General features: G+C 46.8%; 1 protein-coding gene across 2 annotated transcripts in view; it reads left to right on the forward strand.

Annotated features, from left to right (window-relative positions):
- The window catches only part of NCKIPSD (NCK interacting protein with SH3 domain), a 297,008-nt gene that overhangs the window by 115,011 nt on the left and 169,977 nt on the right, over positions 1–12,020 (forward strand). The gene's annotated exons all lie outside the window — the stretch shown is intronic.

The following is a 12,020-nucleotide window of genomic DNA, read 5'->3' on the forward strand; positions in this document are numbered from 1 at the left end:
CAAAGGGCCTTGTGGGGGAACTGTCTTCAGATAAGAGGATTCCCTGAGTGTGTGGTGTGTCGGTACGTGTGTGTCGACATGTCTGAGGTAAAAGGCTCTTCTAAGGAGGAGATGGAGCAAATGTGTGTGTGGTGTCTCCGTCGACAACGCCGACACCTGACTGGATATGTGGAATTAAGTGCTGAGGTAAATTTATTGCACAAAAGATTAGAGAACAAACAGGGAATCTACCCATGTCTGTCCCTATGTCGCAGGGACCTTCAGAGTCTCAAAACGCCCACTATCCAAAATAATAGACACTGATACCGACACGGAGTCTGACTCCAGTGTCGACTACGATGATGCAAAGTTACAGCCAAAACTGGCAGAAAAGTATTCAATATATGATTATTGTAATAAAAGATGTTTTGCATATCACTGATGACCCATCTGTCCCTGACACGAGGGTACACATGTTTAAGGGGAAGAAAGCTGAGATAACATTTCCCCCCTCTCATGAACCAAATGAATTGTGTGAAAAAGAGCGGGAATCTCCAGACAAGAAACTACAGTTTCCCAAAAGAATTCTCATGGCGTATCCTTTCCCTGCTAGGGCCAGGTTATGATGGGAATCCTCCTCTAGGATGGACAAGGCGTTGACACGTTTACCCAAAAGGTAGTGCTGACATACCAAGATACAGCTACCCTCAGGGATCCTGCAGATAGCATGCAGAAAAGTACTTTGAAGTCCATTTACACACATTCTGGTACACTACTCAGACCGGCGATTTTGTCGGCAGGGGTTTATAGCGCTGTAGCAGCGTGGACAGATACCTTATCAGCGGAGATTGAAACCCTAGATAAGGATACCATGTTATTGACCCTAGGATATATAAAAGATGCTGTCTTATATATAAGACATGCTCAAAGAGACCTTGGTCTACTGGGTTCTAGAGTCAACGCTATGTCGCTTTCTGCTAGACGTGTCCTGTGGAACATGCAATGGACAGGTGATGCCGACTAAAAGAGGCATATGGAGGTTTTACCTTACAAGGGTGAGGAATTGTGTGGAGAAGGGCTCTCGGACCTGGTCTCCAAGCTATAGCTGGTAAATCTGATCTTTTGCCTTATATTCCCTCACAGCCTAAGAAAGCACGACATTATCAAATGCAGTCCTTTCGGTCGCAGAAAAACAAGAAAGTACGAGGAGCGTCCTTTCTTACCAGAGGTAAGAGCGCAGGGCACAGCTAGTTCCCAGGAACAGAAGTCCTCCCCGGCCTCTACTAAATCCACTGCATGACGCTGGGGCTCCGCTAAGGGAGTCTGCCCCAGTGGGAGCACGTCTTCGACTCTTCAGCCACATCTGAGTTCACTCACAGGTGGATCCCTGGGCAACAGAAATTGTTTCTCAGGGTTACAAGCTGGAATTCGAAGAGGTGCCTCCTCGCCGGTTTTCCTTATCGGCCCTACCGGCTTCTCCCCCAGAAAGGGAGATAATATTAAATACAATTCACACATTGTATCGCCAACAGGTGGTGCTCAAGGTTCCCCTCCTTCAACAAGGAAGGGGATATTACTCAACCTTGGCTGTAGTCCCGATACCGGACGGTTCGGTCAGACCTATTTTAAAATTAAAATCTCTGAACCTATACTTGAAAAGGTTCAAATTCAAGGTGGAATCGCTCAGAGCGATCATCGCCAGCCTGGAAGGGGGGAATTTTATGGTGTATCTAGACATAAAGGCTGCATACCTTCATGTTCCCATTTATCCACCCCATCAGGCGTACCTGAGAATTACGGTACAGAATTGTCATTACCAATTTCAGGGTAATTGGCGGAAATGATGGTGCTCCTACGCAAGCAAGGAGTCACAATTATCCCATACTTGGACGATCTCCTAATAAGGGCGAGATCAAAAGAGCAGTTGTTGAACAGCGTGTCACTTTCGCTGAAGGTGTCACAGCAACTCGGCTGGATTCTCAATATCCCAAAGTCACAGTTGGTTCCTATGACTCGTCTGCCCTTCTTGGGTATGATTCTGAATACAGACCAGAAATGGGTTTATCTTCCGATAGAGAAGGCCCAGGAACTAATGACTCTGGTAAAAAATCTATTAAAGCCAAAACAGGTGTCAGTGCATCACTGCACTCTGGTCCTGGGAAAGATGGTGGCATCTTACGGGGCCATTCCCTTCGGCAGGTTCCATGCGAGGACTTTCCAATGGGATCTACGGAACAAGTGGTCCGGATCACATCTACAGATGCATCAGTTAATCACCCTGTCCCCTAGGGCCAGGGTGTCTCTCCTATGGTGGCTGCAGAGTGCTCACCTTCTGCAGAGTCGCAGGTTCGCCATCCAGGACTGGATTCTGGTAGCCACGGACGCGAGCCTCCGAGGTGGGGGAGCAGTCACGCAGGTAAGAAACTTCAAAGGTCTTTGGGTCAAGTAAAAAAACTTATATTCAAATCAACATCCTGGAGCTGAGGGCCATATACAACGGCCTTCGGCAAGCGGAAACATTGCTTCGCGACCTACCGGTTCTGATCCAGTCAGACAACATCACCGCAGTGGCTCATGTAAACCGCCAAGGCGGCACAAAGAGCAGAGTGGAAATGTCAGAAGCCACCAGGATTCTCCGCTGGGCGGAAAATCATGTAAGCGCATTTTCAGCAGTTCTTTCCGGGAGTGGACAACTGAGAAGCAGACTTCCTCAGCAAACACGACCTGCATCCAAGAGAGGACTTCTTTAGGAAGCCTTCGCACAGATTGCAAGTCAGTGGGAACTGCCACAGATAGACATGTAGGCGTCCCGCCTCAACAAGAAGCTACAGAGGTATTGCACCAGGTCAAGAGACCCTCAGGCAGTAGCTGTAGATGCCCTAGTGACACCGTGGGTGTTCCAGTCGGTCTATGTATTTACCCCTCTTCCTCTCATACCCAAGGTGTTGAGAATGGTAGGAGGGAGAGGAATGAGAACAATCCTCATTGTTCCAGATTGGCCACGAAGGACCTGGTATCTGGATCTGCAGGAAATGCTCACAGAAGATCAGTGGCTTCTTACTCTAAGACAGGACCGGTTGCAACAGGGGCCCTGTCTATTCCAAGACTTACCGCGGCTGCGTTGGACGGCATGGCGGTTGATCGCCGGATCCTAGCGGATAAGGGTATTCCGGATGAGGTCATTCCTACGCTAATAAAGGCTAGGAAGGACATGACATCTAAACATTATCACCGTATATGGCAAAAATATGTTTCTTGGTGTGAGACCAGGAATGCTCCTACGGAAGAATTCCATCTGGGCCGTTTCCTTCACTTCCTGCAAACTGGAGTGAATTTCGGCCTAAAATTAGGATCTATTAAGGTTCAGATTTCGCCCTTATCCATTTTCTTTCAAAAGGAATTGGCCTCTCTCCCTGAAGTACAAACTTTTGTGAAGGGAGTACTGCATATTCAGCCTCCTTTTGTACCTCCGGTGACGCCTTGGGACCTTAACGTGGTAAGTTTTTCATTAAGTCGCACTGGTTTGAACCACTTAAAACGGTGGAGTTGAAAAATCTCACTTGGAAGGTGGTCATGTTATTAGCCTTGGCTTCGGCTAGGCGAGTGTCGGAATTAGCGGCTTTATCACATAAAAGCCCCTAACTGTTTTTCCATATGGATAGAGCGGAATTGCGGACCCGTCCTCAATTCCTGCCAAAAGTGTTTTCATCATTTCATATGAACTATTGTTGTGCCTGTTCTACGCGTGACTTGGAGGATCCAGAGTCCCTTGATGTGGTCAGGGCTTTGAAAATTTACGTGGCCAGAAGCACTGTTTGTCATGTATGCAACCAACAGGATTGGTGCCCCTGCTTCAAAGTAGACTATTGCTCGCTGGATCTGTAACACGATTCAGCAGGCGCATTCTACGGCGGGATTGCCGTTGCCTAAATCGGTCAAGGCCCATTCCACTAGGAAGGTGGGCTCTTCTTGGGCGGCTGCCAGAGGGGTCTCGGCGCTACAGCTGTGCCGAGCTTCTACTTGGTTGGGTTCAAACTCCTTTGCAAAGTTCTATAAGTTTGATACCCTGGCTGAGGAGGACCTCCTGTTTGCTCAATCGGTGCTGCAGAGTCATCCGCACTCTCCCACCGGTTTGGGAGCTTTGGTATAATCCCCATGGTCCTTACGGAGTCCCCAGCATCCTCTAGGACGTAAGAGAAAATAAGATTTTAAACCTACCGGTAAATCTTTTTCTCGTAGTCCGTAGAGGATCCTGTGCACCCGTCCCAAGTGCGGACTACTTCTGCAAGACTTGTATATAGTTATTGCTTAAATAAGGGTTATGTTATAGTCTCATTGGTCTTGGACTGATGCTATGTCATTTTCATACTGTTAACTGGATAGTATATCACAAGTTATACAGTGTGATTGGTGTGGCTAGTATGAATCTTGCCCTTGGATTAACAAAAATCCTTTCCTCGTACTGTCCGTCTCCTCTGGGCACAGTTTCTCTAACTGAGGTCTGGAGGAGGGGCATAGAGGGAGGAGCCAGTGCACACCAGATCTAAAGTCTTTCTTAAAGTGCCCATGTCTCCTGCGGAGCCCGTCTATCCCCATGGTCCTTACGGAGTCCCCAGCATCCTCTACGGACTACGAGAAAAAGATTTACCGGTAGGTTTAAAATCTTATTTTCGTCATCATTTATCAATTCTCCTAATTCATCTTTTAATGGACCTATATTTTCCTTTTTTAACCTTTTACCATTTATTTATTTTAAAAAACTTTTTAGGATTGGTTTTACTCCTCTATAGCGATTTGCTTTTCATTTTCCATTTTAGCTGCTCTTATTGCTTTTTTGCATTTCTTATTACACTCCTTGTATTTCTTATTACACTCCTTGTAATACTTGAAAGACTCCTCCTTTCCATTAGATCACAGGTTCTCAAACTCGGTCCTCAGGACCCCACACAGTGCATGTTTTGAAGGTAACCCAGCAGGTGCACAGGTGTATTAATTACTCACTGACACATTGTAAAAGGTCCATAGGTGGAGCTAATTATTTCACTGGCGATTTTGTGAGGAGACCTACAAAACATGCACTGTGTGGGGTCCTGAGGACCGAGTTTGAGAACCTATGCATTAGATTTAAATGCTTTGAAAGCCGGCTTTTTTTTATCCATTTCTGCCTTAACCTTCTTGTTAAGCCACATCGGTTTAAGTTTAATACTCCTGACCTGTCTCCTCGCTCGCCCTATCTTATGTTATATAAGCCCCCAATATACATACTGCACCCCGCCCCACCTATTCCCTGACTTAAACATAACATAGAAACATAGAATTTACTGGCAGATAAGAATCTCTTGGCCCAGCTAGTCTGCTTTCCTCCCTGCTCTCCCTCTCTTATATTATGTAACTGCTAGTTACCCCCCCATTATACATGCAGCTATCCATCCCTACTGCAGTAACACCCAGAACATGTAGATGGCTCAACATTCCGCCCGCTCCTCTACTCGCCCTGCTGCTGGTAACCCCAAATTTATGTGCAGCTCTCCACCCCAGTGTTTGTTCCCGGATACACTTCCCTATTCGCCCATGTGAGTCATTTCACGATTCCAGCAAACGCGCTGATGCAGCCAGAATTTCACACTGATCAGTTCTCAGGTCGGCCATATTGCTGGGTTATTGCTTGTATTTAAAGCAACATGTTTATTTTTTTAATTTCATGTGATAGGCGCTTTACAAGGATGCAAGGACGTTCGGAGTTAGTCATAATGTGGAAATGTGTTCCCGTTTTTAACTAATGCACATCTACTGTGTGTCTCTTCTAAGTACGTATTACATTAACATATAGGTTAAAGGGCCCTCCGTTATGTGACAACACTGCGAGGTTACATACTGATTCCGCCCCACCCAGGGCTAAATATGTGCGGGAAACCACATGTCATTGTTATCATTTTCACTTCCATTTATTTATTTTTATGTTTTATTTTTGCAAATGAAACATTACTTCTTATTTGTTTATGATCAGCTATTTATACATTTATATGTAGCGCCGTACAGAGGCTATTTACAAAGAGCATATCAGTCCTACACATCAGTCCCTGCCCCAGTGGAGCTTACGATCTATATTCACATGGGCACACAGTACAAATAATTTATTGGTCAGCAGCCAGATAACCTGCTAGCATGGTTTTGGAGGGTGGGAGGAAACTGGTGCACTCTGTGAAACCCTTAGCAGCCATGGGAAGAACATACAAACTCCACACATAACATCAATTTCTTAATTACATTATATCACTCTTGGTAAGCCCCGGGTTATTAATTTATACCTCTGTGCAATCCTCACACTCAGCATTCTTTCCCACAATTATTTCCATGAACTTCTTTATCTGCTAATTGGCCTAACCTCTTTACCTATACACTGCTGTACATTGCTGTGACTTCTGTACTGTGATGCAGCTTGAATGTAGGATGTATGAGTCCTGTAACCGGCAGCGTTGGGCCTCACTGTCTTGGTTTGCAGGACTTGCCATAAATGCTTCCCTTGACCCTCTTGCCCTCTGTTACTCTATTCCTTCAGTGAAACTTCCAGTCTCAGAGCTGGAAGCTATGATCCTGTTCTAGTCTGAAGGTCAGGACTCACATGCTTTATTTATGTACATTGAGACAGCTGGGGAGACACCTTGTGGTGTTTACCCCTGAACAGCAGCGGCTGTGACTCCTGTTTAGATGGAATGTCTGTGCAATTCCGAGTCATTAAAATCCAAATGCAGCAGGAGGTGCCTGTATGAGATAGACTCCTCCTGTTTGCGAGATCTGAGGACTGAGCCTCTGATTACCATTGCGACCCAACGGTTGCAATTCGTGATGGTTTCAAACATTGGTTAGCAGTGGGCGTCCAACGGAGCTGTTCAGTTCTTTTGCCGACTGGCTGAGGTGCGTTGGGTGCCCACCGCTCACCCAAATGCACAGAGTTGAGATGCATAAAGCAGTTTCACCTGTGCAAAGTACTGGGCAGCGCGCTGATACAACAGATTGCGCAGCTTTTACGCCTATTGACAGAATAAATTGAGTAGCTCAGTCAGGCGCCCAAACTTACGGACGCGCAAAAAACAGTTGAATTCCCCCCCCCGCCCACCATCTCCACCTTTCATTTGCCAACAATTCCTCTAATTTCAGTGGTTTTACAGCTATTTACAGTGACCCTGCATTCCCCGACGTCTGTGATGTTCAATCAGACCAGCAAATTGTCTTCTAATGTAACGTAGACTGTCTCATTTACTGCATGAAGGAGTCATTTCCACGCTTTGTAAGCTGCTCGATAACAATTTAATAACAGTCATAGAATTAATGTAAAATACGGCTCTCATTGAACAAATGTGACATGGAAAATGGAAGCAGTTAGTGTAGAATAAATTACAGACAGATTATTGCGTGTCCTGCTGACTCGGGTCCCGTGCTGCGGCATCCTGCTGACTCAGGTCCCGTGCTGCGGCATCCTGCTGACTCAGGCCCCGTGCTGCGGCGTCCTGCTGACCTGTTATGGAGGATCAACTGTGGACTTGCGTTTTCCCAGTCCTGGAATGTATGGAGGCTATATGGGAAATGGGTCATGGTGTGCCTTGAGGTCTCTTGGCATCAGGAATAATGGGAGAGGATGGCATGCCCTACCACAGTTATGCTAGTTGGATGTCAGGGCATGCTGGGATGTGTAGTCCCACAGCAGCTGGAGGGCCGCCTGTTGACTACCCATGTAGTAGTGAGAAAAGCACTGGGTATGAAAGTCACCTTTGTCTTTCATCCGTTTGATCATGACCTCGCTGTGTAGCCTCTGTAGGGCAAACAACCATTCTGCAATAACTAATACATTCATAATACATAATCTGAAGCTGTAGATTTTTTTGGGGGGGCTTAAAAATCCTGAGAGTTGATAAAATGGTGGACTATGGAGTCCTGGGTTGGTAACGGTAGATGCGTTGCACAATGGTGGTCATTCCGAGTTGTTCGCTCGTTGCCGTTTTTCGCAACGCAGCGATTAGGTGGAAAATGCGCATGCGCTAAGCACTTTCACACAAAACTTAGTAGATTTACACAAGGCCGACCGACGTTTTTTCATCGCTGAAGTGATCGTAGTGTGATTGACAGGAAGTGGGTGTTTCTGGGCGGAAACTGGCCGTTTTCAGGGAGTGTGCTAAAAAACGCAGGCGTGCCAGATAAAAACGCAGGAGTGGCTGGAGATACGGGGGAGTGGCTGGCCGGACGCAGGGCGTGTTTGTGACGTCAAACCAGGAACTAAACGGACTGAGGTGATCGCAATCTAGGAGTAGGTCTGGAGCTACTCAGAAACTGCAAGGAATTATTTAGTAGCAGTTCTGCTAACCTTTCGTTCGCTATTCTGCTAAGCTAAGATACACTCCCAGAGGGCGGCGGCCTAGCGTGGGCAATGCTGCTAAAAGCAGCTAGCGAGCGAACAACTCTGAATGACCACCAATATGCATATGAAATGTGTACTTCACGAAGGCATCTTCAAATAACTTTTAAATCTTTCATACTTAAATTGATAGCTGTGGCAAATCAGCACTCGGGGGATGGTTCCGTTTACAGCTTGTGTTAGGGTACTGATAACACAGGCTGGGCCCTGAGGAATACTGGCTGACGTTGGTGGCGGAGCATTGTGCACCATAGGCCTGTCCTCTGGAGGCTCATTAATGTTGCTATGGTGTGTAGTGGATAGATGTCTTCCTGATCTGCGGCTCCTCATTACGAGGCCTGATCCAGAGCCGCACCCTAGTCCGTGTAGTGGGTGGTATTTGCTTGTAGTCACACTGTGCATGCAGCAGATCACACGTGCGTGTACTCTGCTCAGCCAGTCATCTCCACTTGCGGGTGAGTGGGTGTAACTGGTCTCAGATGGATCTCTTGCACCAGGCTTAGGACCTCTTACAGCGATGACTACTTTTATTGGTCAAGACGTGGCAATTACAACGGGATTTTCTAAATAATATCCTATCACCACAATCTATTGTCTAAAACTGCGCTGCAGTGACGGGACAGACTATCTGGAGAAGAGAACTGGGAACAGGGGGTTAGTATAGTGGGACAGGGTAGGGCGGCTGTGGTGACCCGGCAGATGCCAGATCCATTTTACTAGTTTACTAATAAGACATCTCCAGGGTAGTTGGGTGAGAGAGTTAGATTTGGGTGTGGTGTGTTCAATCTTAATTGCAGTGTAAAAATAAAGCAGCCAGTATTTACCCTGCACAGAAACAATATAACCCACCCAACTCTAACTCTCTCTGCACATGTTACATCTGCCCCCCTTGCACTGCACATGGTTTTGCCCAACTGCTAACAAATTTGCTGCTACGATCGGGTCTGAATTACCCCCACAGTTCGCACATGCGCAATGGACTGGAAGCCGGGACTTTCAATAATGGTCAGAACCTAGACAAGAAAAAATATTTAAACGTAGGAATAAGCGGACTCTGCCGCAGACTTTCTGAAGTAGACCGTCCCTACTCTTACCATAAGGAGCCTGGAGACTGTTCTCTCACCAGTGATATCCAGCGTTTATAATGCACAGATCCTGACGGGGGTGGGGGTGTGGGGGGGTATTATACTGCCGCCGGAATACCAGCGAGGTAGGTGATTCCCCCTCTATGGGTGCTCACAATGGAACCTGTCGTGAGCAAAGCTTGCCACAGAGCCTGCAAGGGGCTTCATTGCGCTCTTCCCCCCCCCCCCCCGCCGGTATTCTAGCGCCCAGGATGCCGATGTCTGTATACATTCGGCATCCCGTGCGGCATGATCACATACCGATCCCCTGCACAAGATAGATGTAAGTGTATATTTATGTATATGAATGTGTGTCGTGAGGGTTTCATGTGAGTTTCTCTTTGCATATAATGTGACAATAATTTAACAAACTTTCCCTGCATAGAATTAATAGTACAAATTATATTAAAGCTGTATGTGTGATAATATTGATGGTTTTTAATAAGTTAATTTCCTACGGTTTCGTCCTGACGGCTGTAATATCCGTGCTTTATTGTGTGAGGATTTTACCTTCCGATAAATATTTTTAGAAAGCATTATGGCAGTGTGTCACAGTCTGTGTAGGTTGTGGTGCCATCAATAAGTCACTATTGTCAGGGTGAAATGGATGCAAGGAGTTTTATAGGTGTTGTCCCGATTGGTGGCGGCTTATTAATGAATATTAAAGAGCCGGTTGGAAAGAAAAGTTTGTTCCTGTAGGTAGAGAATAACGGCAGCTGGAGAAGACACTCTCTTTTTTTTTTTTTTTTACTCTTATATTCCCTTGTAAGTGTCTATCAGTGATTGTGGACCTGGGGTCTTGGTTTCTGTGGCTAAACCTGGTTCTTTTGGGCGCAGCAAACGTGATTAAGGAATGGGTGGCTGCAGCAGTTGTAGCCATTTGCCTAACCATTGAATAGCTCTGTTGGGTTACTTATATAGTGCAAAGAAAAATGTCAAGATTCAATTGTTTTCATGCTGCTCTATTTAATGGGCACCTGATAGCTGCAATTCAATTGTTTCAGGTGCCCTTTGATTACCACGCCCAAATAAACCGGTTGTAGCCACGAAAACCCATAAGTCCTGATTAGGGCGCCCACACTTCCGTCCACTGACAATTCGCACATTTCGGCTCGCCACCTCAGGAGGGTTCACAGACTATTCTCACATTTCGGTTCGCAGAAATGGGTCATTGCCCCTCCCCTGCTCTTTTGCGCGCCCATTAATTAGCACTGCCAGAGAAACCATTGAATCGCCCTCTTAGTGTCAATATACTTTCTCTATCGTCCTAGTGGATGCTGGGGTTCCTGAAAGGACCATGGGGAATAGCGGCTCCGCAGGAGACAGGGCACAAAAAGTAAAGCTTTAGGATCAGGTGGTGTGCACTGGCTCCTCCCCCTATGACCCTCCTCCAAGCCAGTTAGATTTTGTGCCCGGCCGAGAAGGGTGCAATTCTAGGTGGCTCTCATAAAGAGCTGCTTAGAGAGTTTAGCTTAGGTTTTTTATTTTACAGTGATTCCTGCTGGCAACAGGATCACTGCAACGAGGGACAGAGGGGAGAAGAAGTGAACTCACCTGCGTGCAGGATGGATTGGCTTCTTGGCTACTGGACATGAAGCTCCAGAGGGACGATCACAGGTACAGCCTGGATGGTCACCGGAGCCACGCCGCCGGCCCCCTCACAGATGCTGAAGCAAGAAGAGGTCCAGAATCGGCGGCTGAAGACTCCTGCAGTCTTCTTAAGGTAGCGCACAGCACTGCAGCTGTGCGCCATTTTCCTCTCAGCACACTTCACACGGCAGTCACTGAGGGTGCAGGGCGCTGGGGGGGGGCGCCCTGGGAGGCAAATGAAAACCTTTAAAAAGGCTAAAAATACCTCACATATAGCCCCAGAGGCTATATGGAGATATTTACCCCTGCCTAAATGTACTAAATAGCGGGAGACGAGCCCGCCGGAAAAGGGGCGGGGCCTATCTCCTCAGCACACGGCGCCATTTTCTGTCACAGCTCCGCTGGTCAGGAAGGCTCCCAGGTCTCTCCCCTGCACTGCACTACAGAAACAGGGTATAACAGAGAGGGGGGGCAAAATAAATGGCTATATATATATATATATATTAATATAAAAGCAGCTATAAGGGAGCACTTAATCATAAGGCTATCCCTGTCATATATAGCGCTTTTTGGTGTGTGCTGGCAGACTCTCCCTCTGTCTCCCCAAAGGGCTAGTGGGTCCTGTCTTCGTATAGAGCATTCCCTGTGTGTCTGCTGTGTGTCGGTACGTGTGTGTCGACATGTATGAGGACGATATTGGCGTGGAGGCGGAGCAATTGCCTGTAATGGTGATGTCACTCTCTAGGGAGTCGACACCGGAATGGATGGCTTATTTAGGAAATTACGTGATAATGTCAACACGCTGCAAAGTCGGTTGACGACATGAGATGGCCGACAAACAATTAGTACGGTCCAGACGTCTCAAAAACACCGTCAAGGGTTTTTAAAACGCCCGTTTACTTTAGTCGGTCGACACA

This window comes from Pseudophryne corroboree, chromosome 9 (assembly GCF_028390025.1).
Source record: "Pseudophryne corroboree isolate aPseCor3 chromosome 9, aPseCor3.hap2, whole genome shotgun sequence".
NCBI classification, from domain to species: Eukaryota; Metazoa; Chordata; class Amphibia; order Anura; family Myobatrachidae; genus Pseudophryne; species Pseudophryne corroboree.